Raw genomic sequence first — 12,725 nt, 5'->3', positions numbered from 1 at the left:
TACGGAATCATGAATCAAACTCAACATTTTAGCTAATTTTTTCCCCCTTGGCCGAATTTTCTAAGCCAAGACAAAAGCATCAATATGCTTGCCTCTAACCGAATACATGCAACACCAATCTCCTTCCTATGGCCGAATATGCATGTCTATGTTGGGGCCGATTTCAACACTTAATACATTCTACAAGTATGGCCACTTGTATTGACTAAACACCCTTTTGTTTCAAGTTCAAAACTTGGCTAATACACACATATATACACTAGTAAAGCATCCTCTCCCTTTCCATCAATTTAACACATGCATTACTCATTAATATACAAAAATTATATTCGGCCTTAGCACACAACTTGCTAGCCGATTCTTCTCCATCTAGCAACCAATGCACATATGTGCTCACTCAAAAATGCTAAAAAGAAGATTCAAGAATCATCAATCCACCATCACATGCATCATTAACAAGCTTCATATTTAGCATGCAATGGCATTAACACAAAATCTACCTCGGCCGAATATCATCCCCATGACATAGCAAAGATTTGAACCATGGGCTAATTAGAACTCAAGCTAGCAACTAAAAACATGCATGAATCTCATGGCACAACCTCAAACATACCTTGATCTAGATACAAGTATGGCCAAACCTCCTCCTAATCCTCTTCCAAACCAAACATGAAGCAAGAACTCCTTCCTCCTTCCTTTGAATTTTCGGCCAAATGAAGATGAAAAAGGATGAACAAAATTTTCTCTTTTCTTTTCTTTAACTCACGGCAATGGGGAGGGGGAAACAACCACACATTTTTTTTTCATCATATTCCCTTTCATTATTTTATGCCCATGCTCCTTATTTTATTTTTTTCCACCCATGATGCACCAACACAACATGTCTATGACATGTCTTGCCCATCACACTTGGTCTACCATGCTTGTCATGGCCGGCCACTACTAATTAGGGGGGGAAATTTGACATTCAAGTCCCCCCTTTTTATTTCATGCACTAATAGGTCCTTATGCTTCGACCTATCACATTTCAAAAATGTCGCACATAAGTCCTATTGACTAAATTCACATGCAATCGACTAAATCGAAGCTTGAAATTTTCACACATTCATAATTACATATTCTAAACAATAAATATCACATTCAAACATTTCGGTGACTCGGTTTAGAGGTCCCGAAACCACTTCCCGACTAGGGTCAATTTTGGGCTGTCACAATTATGCATACAACAACCTTGTACATATAATGGGTTCGATATTTGATTACCCAATTAAATTAATTCTATAATTAATTTAATTCAAGCGATAAGCAAACACAATACCCATTATGTTTTATTCCGTTCATTTCAACTATAGGGTGTGATCTTGTAGGTTCTTGTAACGTTAGCAGTAATACTAGAACGATTCCAATGTTACAAAAAATGAGTCGCACCTAGCAATGCATCATTACTACCTAAGTCACAAGAAATCATGATTCGACATAACCTTTTATGATTAACCTTTCATGCAATAACCCTTAAGTCCTTTATCTCTAGATTGGACACAAGTCATGGAATAGTCACTCTTGCATAGTCCATTCCATGTTCCTTGATATCTTTAGTAGACTATGATATAAAAATAAGTATGACATCTCATATCAGCTTATTTGAGCATGACCATGCATTTCTAGTCTCACTGAATCAAGTGGCCTAAGATATTACTCCCATTATATAGGAGGGACTTATCTTATATCGATCAAACATATCCCTCTACACAGATTGTGGTATATCCAAATCAGCCTTTATAGAACAACCACTTATGGTGTACGTTTGACTGTATCAAAATACATAACTCACAATGTTGAGATTATAATGATCTCAAGTCTGAGAATCATATACATATTAATCACTATGAGTAATGTTGTGACAATTACATAATAATCTAAGAAACATACTCATAACAAGTCAGTCCAATATGTTGTTCTCTAACACACATATTCATGCATCGATCTTGACATTCCATATAATGTTAGTCTTAATGCATTATTGTTGTCCTAGCCAACAATAATACTTGACTAATGACCTTTTAAGAATAATAATATTATTCTCAGGACATTACTATAAAACAATTTATTTATGCACACAGAAAAGAAATTGAAATAATAATGGTAACGCCTTATATTAATAAACATGATAAATCAAGTATGTTATTACAACCATCTCATGATTGATCTTTGGGAATACTCTAACACTTATTTGGGTAAATTTATGGTAGTATATTTTGATGATATTCTAATTTACTCAACTTCTTTAGATGCTCATGTTTTCCATGCTAAATCTATTTTGGACATTCTATGAACTGAATAATTATTTTTCAACCTTGATAAATGCACTTTTTTGTTATGATAAACTAATTTTTTTAGGGCTTATAATAAGTGCTTAAGGTATTCATGTCAATGAGGATAAGGTAAAAGCAATAAGAGAGTGGCCCACTCCTAAAGTGATTACTGAGGTAAGATATTTCCATGGTTTAGCAAGTTTTTATACACGTTTTGTGAAGGATTTCTCCACTATTTCTGCCCCATTAACTGAGGTTATAAAAAAAAGCAGTGGGTTTCAAGTGGGGTGAAGCTCAAGAAAAGGCTTGGAAAGCCTTAAAGGATAAGTTATGTTCTGCTCCAGTTCTTTAATTACCTGATTTTTCTAATACTTTTGAACTTGAATGTCATGCTTCAAGTATTGGAATTGGTGCCGTGTTGATGCAAGATAAAATACCAATAACATATTTTAGTAAAAAACTAAATGGGGCGCAATTGAACTACTCAACTTACGATAAAGAGTTATTGGCATTGGTGCGAACTATCCAAGTGTGGCAACATTACTTGCTGCCTAGTAAGTTCGTTATACATACGGATCATGAGTCCCTTAAATGGCTAAAGGACAAGGTAAGTTGAACAAAAGATACGCCCGATGGGTAGAATTTATAGAAACATTCCCATATGTATTAAGTACAAAGCAGGAAAATAAAATGTAGTTGCTGACGCCTTATCACATAGATATTCTTTGATAACTACATTAAATACTAAAGTCTTAGGATTTGAGCATATAAAAGATTTGTACACAAATGATGTTGATTTTGCACATATCTTTGCTAATTGTGGGAATAGTGCCTTTGACAAATTTCAACTTGTAGATGGGTGTCATTTTCACCTAAATAGGTTATGTGTATCACACTGCTCCATGAGAGAGTTACTAATTCATGAGCCACATAGTGGAGGCTTAATAGAACACTTTGGCGTTGCCAAAACACTAGATATTCTACAAGAACACTTTTATTGGCTGCACAGGAAGAAGGATGTTAAAAAGGTATGTTCTAAGGTAATGCCTCATGGACTCTATACTCCTTTTTTGATTCTTTCTTCACTATGGGTAGATTTATCAATGGATCTCATTCTTGGTTTACTGCGAACTAAAAAGGGTCGAGATAGTATATTTGTTGTTGTTAATAGGTTTTCAAAAATGGCACACTTTATTTCTTGTCACAAAACAGATGATGCTACATATGCGACAAACTTATTCTTTAAAGCGGTGGTGTGACTACATGAAATACCTTGCACAATTGTCAATGACAGGGACGTAAAGTTCCTAAGCCACTTCTGAAAGGTATTATGGGTTAATCGTGGTACTAAATTGTTATATTACACTATATGTCACCCTTAAAATGATGGCCAAATTGAGGTACTAAATTGAGTTTTAGGTGTTTTACTACGAGCTGTTGTGGGTAAGAACTTAAGAATTAAGAAGAATGTTTGCAATTTGTTGAATTCTCATACAATCGATCTATGCACTTTACAACTAGCTATTCACCATTTGAACTATTCTTATGGTTTTAACCCACTAACTGTACTTGATCTTGTGCCATTACCTATGGAAAATATTTCTAGTTTAAATGGTGAAAAGAAAGTTGAGTTGGTGAAATCAATGCATGAAAAGGCAAAACAATAGATTGCAAAAAAAAATGACACAAATGCCAAAAAAGCTAACAAGGGGTGCAAACAAGTTATCCTTGAACCCGGTGATTAGGTTTGGGTCCATATGTACAAAGAGAAATTTCCAAGTAAAAGGACTAAATTGGACCCTAGGGGCGATAGGCCTTTCTATATACTCAAGGGGATCAATGAAAACGCCTATCAGATAGATCTGACCCCGTGAGTACAATGTAAGTTCTACTTTTAAAATTTTTGATTTATCTCCCTTTAATGTTTTAGATTCAAGGACAAACCTTTTTAAGGAAAAGGGGAATGATGTGAGTCTCAAGGCCCAAAATCAGACTCATGAATGTAATGGGATCAAATTTCCTCAAGGCCCAATAACAAGGTCGAAGGCCAAGCAAATTCGAGCAAGATTGAATGGGACCATCCAAGACTTTATTACTAAGGCTCTAGATGCGTACACGACTGAAAAAGAAAATCAAGAGTCACTTTCTTGTTTTTAAGAAAATCAAGAAACTGAATCTTGGTCTAGTTTTGTTGATTCGAACAATTTCAAGATTTAAGAAAATCAAGATTTCAAATCTTAGAAATCTTGGTCCAAGAAACCGAATCTTGCAGTCAAGGCATATTGGATTTCATGTACAAGCTTGAATAAGCCAATTTCGAGAGAAAATGGATCACAAGACCAAGTTCTTGAAAAAATGGCCCATTAAGATGTCTACAAGCCCATCCTGAAGTTTGGGAAGTAATTTAATTAAATATCAGGCCAAATTATCAAAGTGACCCAAATTGTAAAATATTTAAACTATAGGTCCAACTTTATTTTAATAGGTGGATCATCATGTAAGAATTCAGCCCAAGGAGCCCATTTAATTCATTTTGTTGAATTCCCATTAAAAGTCCAGACTTAGAATTACTGTTTTTTATTTGATGAGTTGTCATGTTAGTTATTCCATTAGGGTTAGGAAAACTTATTTTGGAGGCCTATAAGTAGCTTGGACGTCAACCCTCATAGAGACACAATTGATTTATGTTTTTTTAGTTAATAATAATTCTCTTTTACTTTTCCTTCAAGAATTGCTCTTGAGTTTCTTTTAGAAGTTATTTTAACAATCTTTCAAGTTGTGGGAATCATCTTCAAGCTTTTTCTTGTCAAGATCTTTTTCTTGGACGGGGAATTAGAGCCATTAAAAGGAGTTGTGGATTCTTAATGTTTCCAAAGCTTCTTAGGACGTCATATTATCTTTTCTATCCTTAATTTATCGTTTCTTGCTTGTTTTAGTTAGTTCTTATTGTTTTGGCTTACTGATTTTATTAATTTTCATTTTAGGTTAAAGTTGCTTCAAGAAAGACGTTCTCCTATCTTGTTTCATTAAGGAACACATCAAAATTAGGAGTTTTAATCTTTTCTTTTGTTTCAAACATTCTTGCACAAAACAGTTTGCTTTTGTCTTTAAAATCACTTTTAACCAATTTGTTTGTGTTTTGTTTTTCTAGATCTGGTTGGGGTATTTTCTTGAGGTCCGAGGATGGTTTCTTTCCATCCAAGAAACAATAATTTGTTCTCTTTTCGATTCTTTACCAGCTGATTCATCTTTCTTTCCTTTTAGTTTCGTTTGACTCTCTTTTGCAACAGCTAATCTGTAACAACCCAGTTTTAGCTAAATCAAAACAGTGGTTTTAGAACCACAAATCTGAAGTCATAAAATTATTTTAATATTATTTTTGGTGTTTAGAGTTTTTGAATTAATATGTGTGAAACTTCCGTGTGAAAATTTTATCGTTTGTGTGCTCAATTTAATAAAAGGACTTAATTGCGTAAAATGCAAAAGTGGTTAGCTATTTGTTAAAGTGCTACATTGTTATGGCTTTTATTATGTGGAGTCCTTATGTTGTAATTCACCATTAAATATTTGAGTGGTCAAATATGGACCACCATTATATAGTTTCTAATTAAATACTTAAGGTTAAAATAGTAAAAAGTATAATAACATGAAATAAAATAAAATTAAATAACTAAAATGGCCATGCATTCATCTTTCTTGGTTGAAACATAAGAATAAAATAAAGATTTGAAAGTTTTGAATATTCGGCACCTTTGGAAGCTTGATTCGGGTATGTGTTTTACTCGGTTTTTGATAATTTTTACGTTTTTTAGATCGTTGCTTCGAATACTAGCTAGCCCATGCTTGAATTTTTGAATTGGTTGTGTATTTTGTTATTTCCCATTAATGAGAAATTGTTGTTTTTGTTGTTTGATGATGGAAAATAAAAATAAGTTGTTAGATTATTATGTTTAATTAAGTGATTTTTAGTAGAAATGTGTATTAATGATTAAATTGTGAATTTTGTAAATTGAGGGGTCAAAATGTAAAATAAATGAAATAAATGGGCTGCTATGAACCTTAGTAAAATTCGGCTATATTTGAGTTTCGTGAACTTTTGAATATTTTGTGTTTTGTGAAATAAGGACTAAATTGTGAAAAATGAAAACTGTTAGGGGCTAAAGTGCAAATTGTCATTTTCTGTGTTTTTGGATGAATTTGAATAAACATGTGATTAAATAAGTTAAATTGGTATTAAATTAGATCAAGAAAAGAGGAAATCAGATTTGGATCGGGGGAAATCAAAAGTTGTCGATTAGTCGTTCCGGTTCGTTTGTCTCCATACGAGGTAAGTTCATAAGTGAATAAATGATGTTAAATTGAATGTATTTATTATGTACATAGCTGAATTGAATTGTATGTATGTATAACTACATTACCGAATTGAATTTAGCATAGAATGATTTATTACGAGCATGAATCAATTAAATTACGACATTTGAAAGCCCCGTAAAACCTTAGGAATATTTAGGATACTTATGTCATGACATAGAACTCCGATATGTGATTTCGCGCAAGACCACGTCTGGGATGTTGGCATCGATTTGAGATTTACGTGTAAGACCATGTCTGAGACATTGGCATCGTATATGATTTCGTGTAAGACCCTGTTTGGGACAGTGGCATCGATAGTTGACTATATGTAAGAGCACGTCTGGGACATTGGCATCGTACGAGTTTTTTGAGCTATCTGAGTATCCTTATTGATTTCGAATGGTTCAACAGGCAATGTTGAGATAAGATCGAATGTGAAATCAAGTTAAATGGTTCAGGTACGTGCAAAGTTAAATGTTCATGAAAAAAAAGTAAGTATAGTACTTGTGATGATGATAGAAAGTATGCATGATAAAAGAGTGATTTATATGTATATGAGATTATTCATATTCTGTAACACCTCAAACCCGGCCTAGGAGTTATGGCCGAATCTGGCGGTGTCACATTGAGGTGTTTAGCGTAAAACATATTGTTGAAATCTTTAAAATCAATTAATCATTTTGCTATTAAACGGTGATTCCAAAACAGGTTGTTCATTTCCAAGCGTGCATCATTAAAAACTAATCACTTTTAAAACGTTATAAATTTTCCAAAATCTCATTTATTGCGAAAACGTGGTGTCTTTGAAAACAGTTACCTTTTGAAAACCCATCTTATTCCACAACTATCAATTTATATCAAACTGAAAAAAAAAACTCCAATTTAAAGTTTATAACTTTAAAGAGGCCTTTTTACATAAAAATACCCAAATTCAGTTACTTATAAATCAAAAGCTAAAAATGAAAGCTGATGCGGTTGTGTGGCCACCTCCGAGTCCCTCGCAGCACCGAATCAACTATGGATGAGGATTACCTGCACAGTTAAGAGGAGAAGGTGAGTTTATGAAAACTCAGTGTGTAATCCCTTATCAATCAGTCAGCATACAGAACAAAATTAGTCTAGGCTAGAGCCCCTTAACAGTAATAGTACAGTGTGGACTTAGCCCAATACAGAAACAGTGTGGGCCTAAGCCCGATACAATATCAGTATGGTGCAAGTATGCAAACCCATCCCAATCTAGCCGACACACCACCCATACCAACCCAACACACCATGTGGGGACAAAGTCAACCCACCAAACCCTCACACCAATATCGTAGCATAGCTGCCAGTAATGATAATGTAGCAGAGCTGCCAGTAGTCAGAATGGCTAAGAGCCATAAACAGGATAGTTATAAGCTATAAACAGAATGGCTACAACCCATAAGTATAGTAATGTGATTGGCACAAAGCCATCAGTAGCAGTGATATGATCGGCACACAACCATCAATAATGGTAACATGATCGGCACAAAGCCATCAGTAGCAGTGATATGATCGACACACAACCATCAGTAATAGTGAAATGATCGACACATAACCATCGGTAACAGTAATATAATCGACACAAAGCCATCAGTAATGGTACTATGATTGGCACAAAGCCATCAGTAGCATCGCAGCAAAGCTGCCAACAACAGTATTGCAGCAAAGCTGCCAGTAATAGTGTCTGTTGCCAAGCCACCAGTAACAGTGATTATGGCAGAGCCACCAGTATAGTACTTCCTCCATAACAGTATCCCAACCCCATGCAGTATGTCATGTATGCAAAATGCCATGTTCAGAATCAGTCATTCAAATCACAGACAAATCAGTCATACTAAACACAGACAAATCTATCATTTAACCATAGACAAAACAATCATTTGACCTCGAGGGGCAAAAATAGTCATTTACACACCAGGGCATTACGGTCATTTTACCCTACAGGGGTATTATGGTAATTTTACCCTACAGGGTATTACGGTCATTTTACCCTACAGACGTATTAGGGTCATTTTACCCTACAAGGGTATTACTATCATTTTACCCTATAAGGGCATTACGGTCATTTTATCCTATAGGGGCATTACAGTCATTTTACCCTACAGGGGCATTACGGTTATTTTACCCTACAGGGGTATTATGGTCATTTTACCCTACAGGGGCATTACGGTCATTTTATCCTAGAGGGGTATTACGGTCATGTTACCCTACAGGGGCATTACGGTCATTTTACCTTTCAGGGGCATTACAATCATTTTACCCTACAGGGGTATTACAGTTATTTTACCCTACAAGGGTATTACAGTCATTTTACCCTACAGGGGTATTACGGTCATTTTACCCTACAGGGGTATTACGGTTATTTTACCCTATGGGGGTATTTCGGTATTCTACCCTATAGGGGTATTTTGGTCATTTTACCCTATAGGGGCATTTCAGTCATTTTACCTATCGAGGGCATTTTGGTCATTTTACCCATCGAGGGTATTTCGATCATTTTATCCATCAAGGTATTTCGGTCATTTTACCCTTCGGGGGTATTTAGGTCCAAATATCGACCTCTCAAAAGGTCCGCAGTCCCCTCGAACAACTCAGGTAACCTAATTGGTCATAACAGTGTAAATGAGCCCAAGGCCCATTACTTTGCCCAAGTAGGCCCACACACTCGTGTGGCCTGTTCAACCCAGATTTCACCAAGGCTATGACATCTACATAGCCCAATCTATAGTATTTGCCACAAATAGTGGGTTTCATCCGTGTGGGGCCCACAAGCCCATTGAGCCCACACAGCCCAATGTGGCCCATTACGGCCTAAGCCCATGAAAAAGCTCATGGAGGCCTCCATAGTTTATCGCCCATGATTCGCAGGTTCGGGTTTCCACACGAGTGATTGCATGCTCATGTGGTCTCAAACGCCATATTTCAGCTTTTTGGCTTTTGCCGTTCTACAGTTATAGTGAGGAGCTTACACACCTCATGCGATTTGCAGATTCCCTTCGATCCGAACACTCTTATTTCGTAAACCAATGATCATCGCACCCTTGGCTCCCAGGCAATGTGCCAATCAACCTCGACCACCACCAGTTAGGAATGGAAGCAATGCAGGTTGGAGAAAGAGACGAATACCTTGAAAGCCTCGCCGATCTCCCCCATTCAGAACAAGGAACAAATGAGATGGATTTATAACTCTCCACAACAACAACCTCCCCAAATCCCAATATTCTCTCCTCAAATGTCTCCAAATATCCCTCCTTGATATCCTCCATAACAACCTCCAAGACCCATTCAAACTCTCACCTAACAGAGTTCGAAACCACCTCAAACTCCTGCCGCCTCATGCTAGCAAAATAAATATCCTTTTTGCTTGCAATGGGATTCGAACCCAAGCCCCCCTCAATAGCTCAACACGCCACTTGCCTCCTTGTCACAAGCTCTTTTGTGTCACATTTTGTCTTTAATTAACTAAAAGGTCTAAAGGCCAAAGTCCAGGTTCCTTTAAAAGAAAAACCAAAATAAATTGCAAGAGCCAAGACCTGAACCCAGAATTCCTTGTAACCTTAATGGCGCCACAACCACTAGACCACATGCTTCCTTATGACATTTTTAACACAATAATTTAAAAGGCCTACATCTAAGCATCTAGGGTTTTATCCACTTAAAACCAAAATTTTCGCTAAGGCCCAGGTTTGAACCCAGGACTTTTCGAAATCTTCTCAGGACCCTTAACCACTAAAGCAGACATACTTTTGTACACAGTTATCAAACCGTTCCCTTGCTCAAAGCCCAATACTTTTAGGCCCAAATTCCAGGGCATTACATATTCAGCCTCGTTGAAATTATAATGCTAATGTTCATTTAATAATTTTATTTTCTTATGACTTACTAAGCTATTTAAGCTTACCATGTGTGTGCTCTTTAGTTGTTTTATACATTTTGGAAGCTAGTTAAGAGCTTGAGGATCGTCAAGGAACTTCGTCACACTATCAATCACTTTTTCGATATTTTATAAATTTGAACTTTGAACCTATGGCATGTATAGGCTAGATAATATGTGTGATCTTAAAGTATGTATATATTTAGCCATGAAAAAATGGCTTGATTATAATGCTAATGCTTGTTTAAATTGGTAATGTGTTTTGGCAATGTGGTAAATGATGGATGCTTGTTGAGTTATAGTATGTAATATATTAGTAAGTAATATGCATGTCATATATGTGTGGTGTGCTTGGTATATGCTTACGGTTTAAAGTACTAATATGTATGGCTTATGATTGTTCATTATGGTAAGCTTGACTTATTGGTATGGTTTGCATTTGTTTATTTGTATGATTCGGCTCAAAATAAGTAAACATGGTTGATGGATATATATTTCGATTGTGGCTTAATATTGGCCTATTTGGAAAGTATGATTTGTAATATGAATTAGTTCAAGTTAGTAAGCTTAATATTGAGTATATATGTTTGTAATGTTTGTTATATGATTCAGTAAGGGGTAATGATAAGCATAATGTATATTCGGCCATGATGCTAATTTATTTTAGAAGTGTGTTTATGGCATATGTTATGGGATGGAATGGTATGATCATTGTGTTTATATTTGATGATTGAAATTATGACAATTTGGATAGTTAAAAATGTTAAGTTAATGGTTATAATCGGCTAGTCATAAGTAAAATAAGTGTGCATGCCAATGATATGATCATGTGTAGTTGGTTACTTAGATTCTGCTTGTGATGGCTAATAATGATCATGATTTGTAATGGCAAAGTTAGCTTAATATTGAATGGTAAAATTTTTGTGCTACTTTTGAATCTAAATTTGAGAGCTGAAATAGATGAGAAGGGAATTGGTTAGGTGAGTGCAATTTATGCATGATAATTAACATGCGAATGGGTGTACTATGGTTTGTATTTTGTGCTCTTATAATGGTTCATAGTAATAGGCTAAAATGCGCATTATTTATGTTACGTTAAAGATATGTTCGACTATATGGTAATGATACTAAGGTTGCATATGTGTTTGGACAATAATTGGTGTGTAATAGTTTCTTTGGTTTTTAACATGCGCACATGCAGAGTTAAGGGATTGATATTTTTGATATTATTCAAAATAAATAGATATATTGGCATGTATTCGATATATGTTTGAATGTCTTAATGTATGCACATGGAATTTGTCATGTATTAAGCTATGTTATAATTTGATTATTTAAATGCTATAAAGGAGATGTACATATGATTCGTATAATTGACTTTATATTACCTTAAACATGAATAGTAATGAATGACTCTCCTAAGCTGTGTATTTTTCAGTAATGCCTAGTAACCTTAATCCGGTGACGGATACGGGTTAGGGGTGTTACATAATCTGTTTTCATTCTTTCTCGTTTCAGTTTACATTCGTCTAGAGATCTAGGATAAATCCTCGACTTTGACAAACTTTACGATCTGCTTCTGCATTCATCCGTCTCATTCTTTATCAATGTCTATAATTTGATGTGAATATATATGTGGCCTTATCATATTTGATGTGTGTTTGATATGGTAGAATGATGAAAAGTAAAATGTGGTTTGAATATGCATATAAAATATGGTATGTACCTTGGTGTGATTTAGTGCTTTGTTATGGAAAACTTATAGGTATAGTGATGTTAGTTAGAATTTTATATTTGATACCATTTGGAAATATTGGTAGGTTTTGGTAAGTAAGTTAAGTGAAATGAAATGATGCAAAATAATTTACATTATGAATTGGTATTTTGGGTAGCAAAAGGTTGAGCTTGATATGTGACCTACAAGATAGGTTTTGGTACAATTATGCATATATGTATTTGGTTATTTAGGTAAGTTTGGATACATGGTTGACATGTTTTTAAATTGTCATTTGAGGTGCCTAAGGGCATACTGGTTGTATGTGATTATAGTACATGTTTAAAGCTTGCTTATGTTTGTTTTGGATGTTTGATTATAGCTAGCATATATGTGCATTTTTCGGAATAGGTTGATATCATTTTTCAATGAGAAATGTGGCTTGGAA

The sequence above is a fragment of the Gossypium hirsutum genome, chromosome D11 (genome assembly GCF_007990345.1).
Source record: "Gossypium hirsutum isolate 1008001.06 chromosome D11, Gossypium_hirsutum_v2.1, whole genome shotgun sequence".
In the NCBI taxonomy this organism is placed as follows: Eukaryota; Viridiplantae; Streptophyta; class Magnoliopsida; order Malvales; family Malvaceae; genus Gossypium; species Gossypium hirsutum.
Note: the sequence above shows the minus strand (reverse complement) of the source record.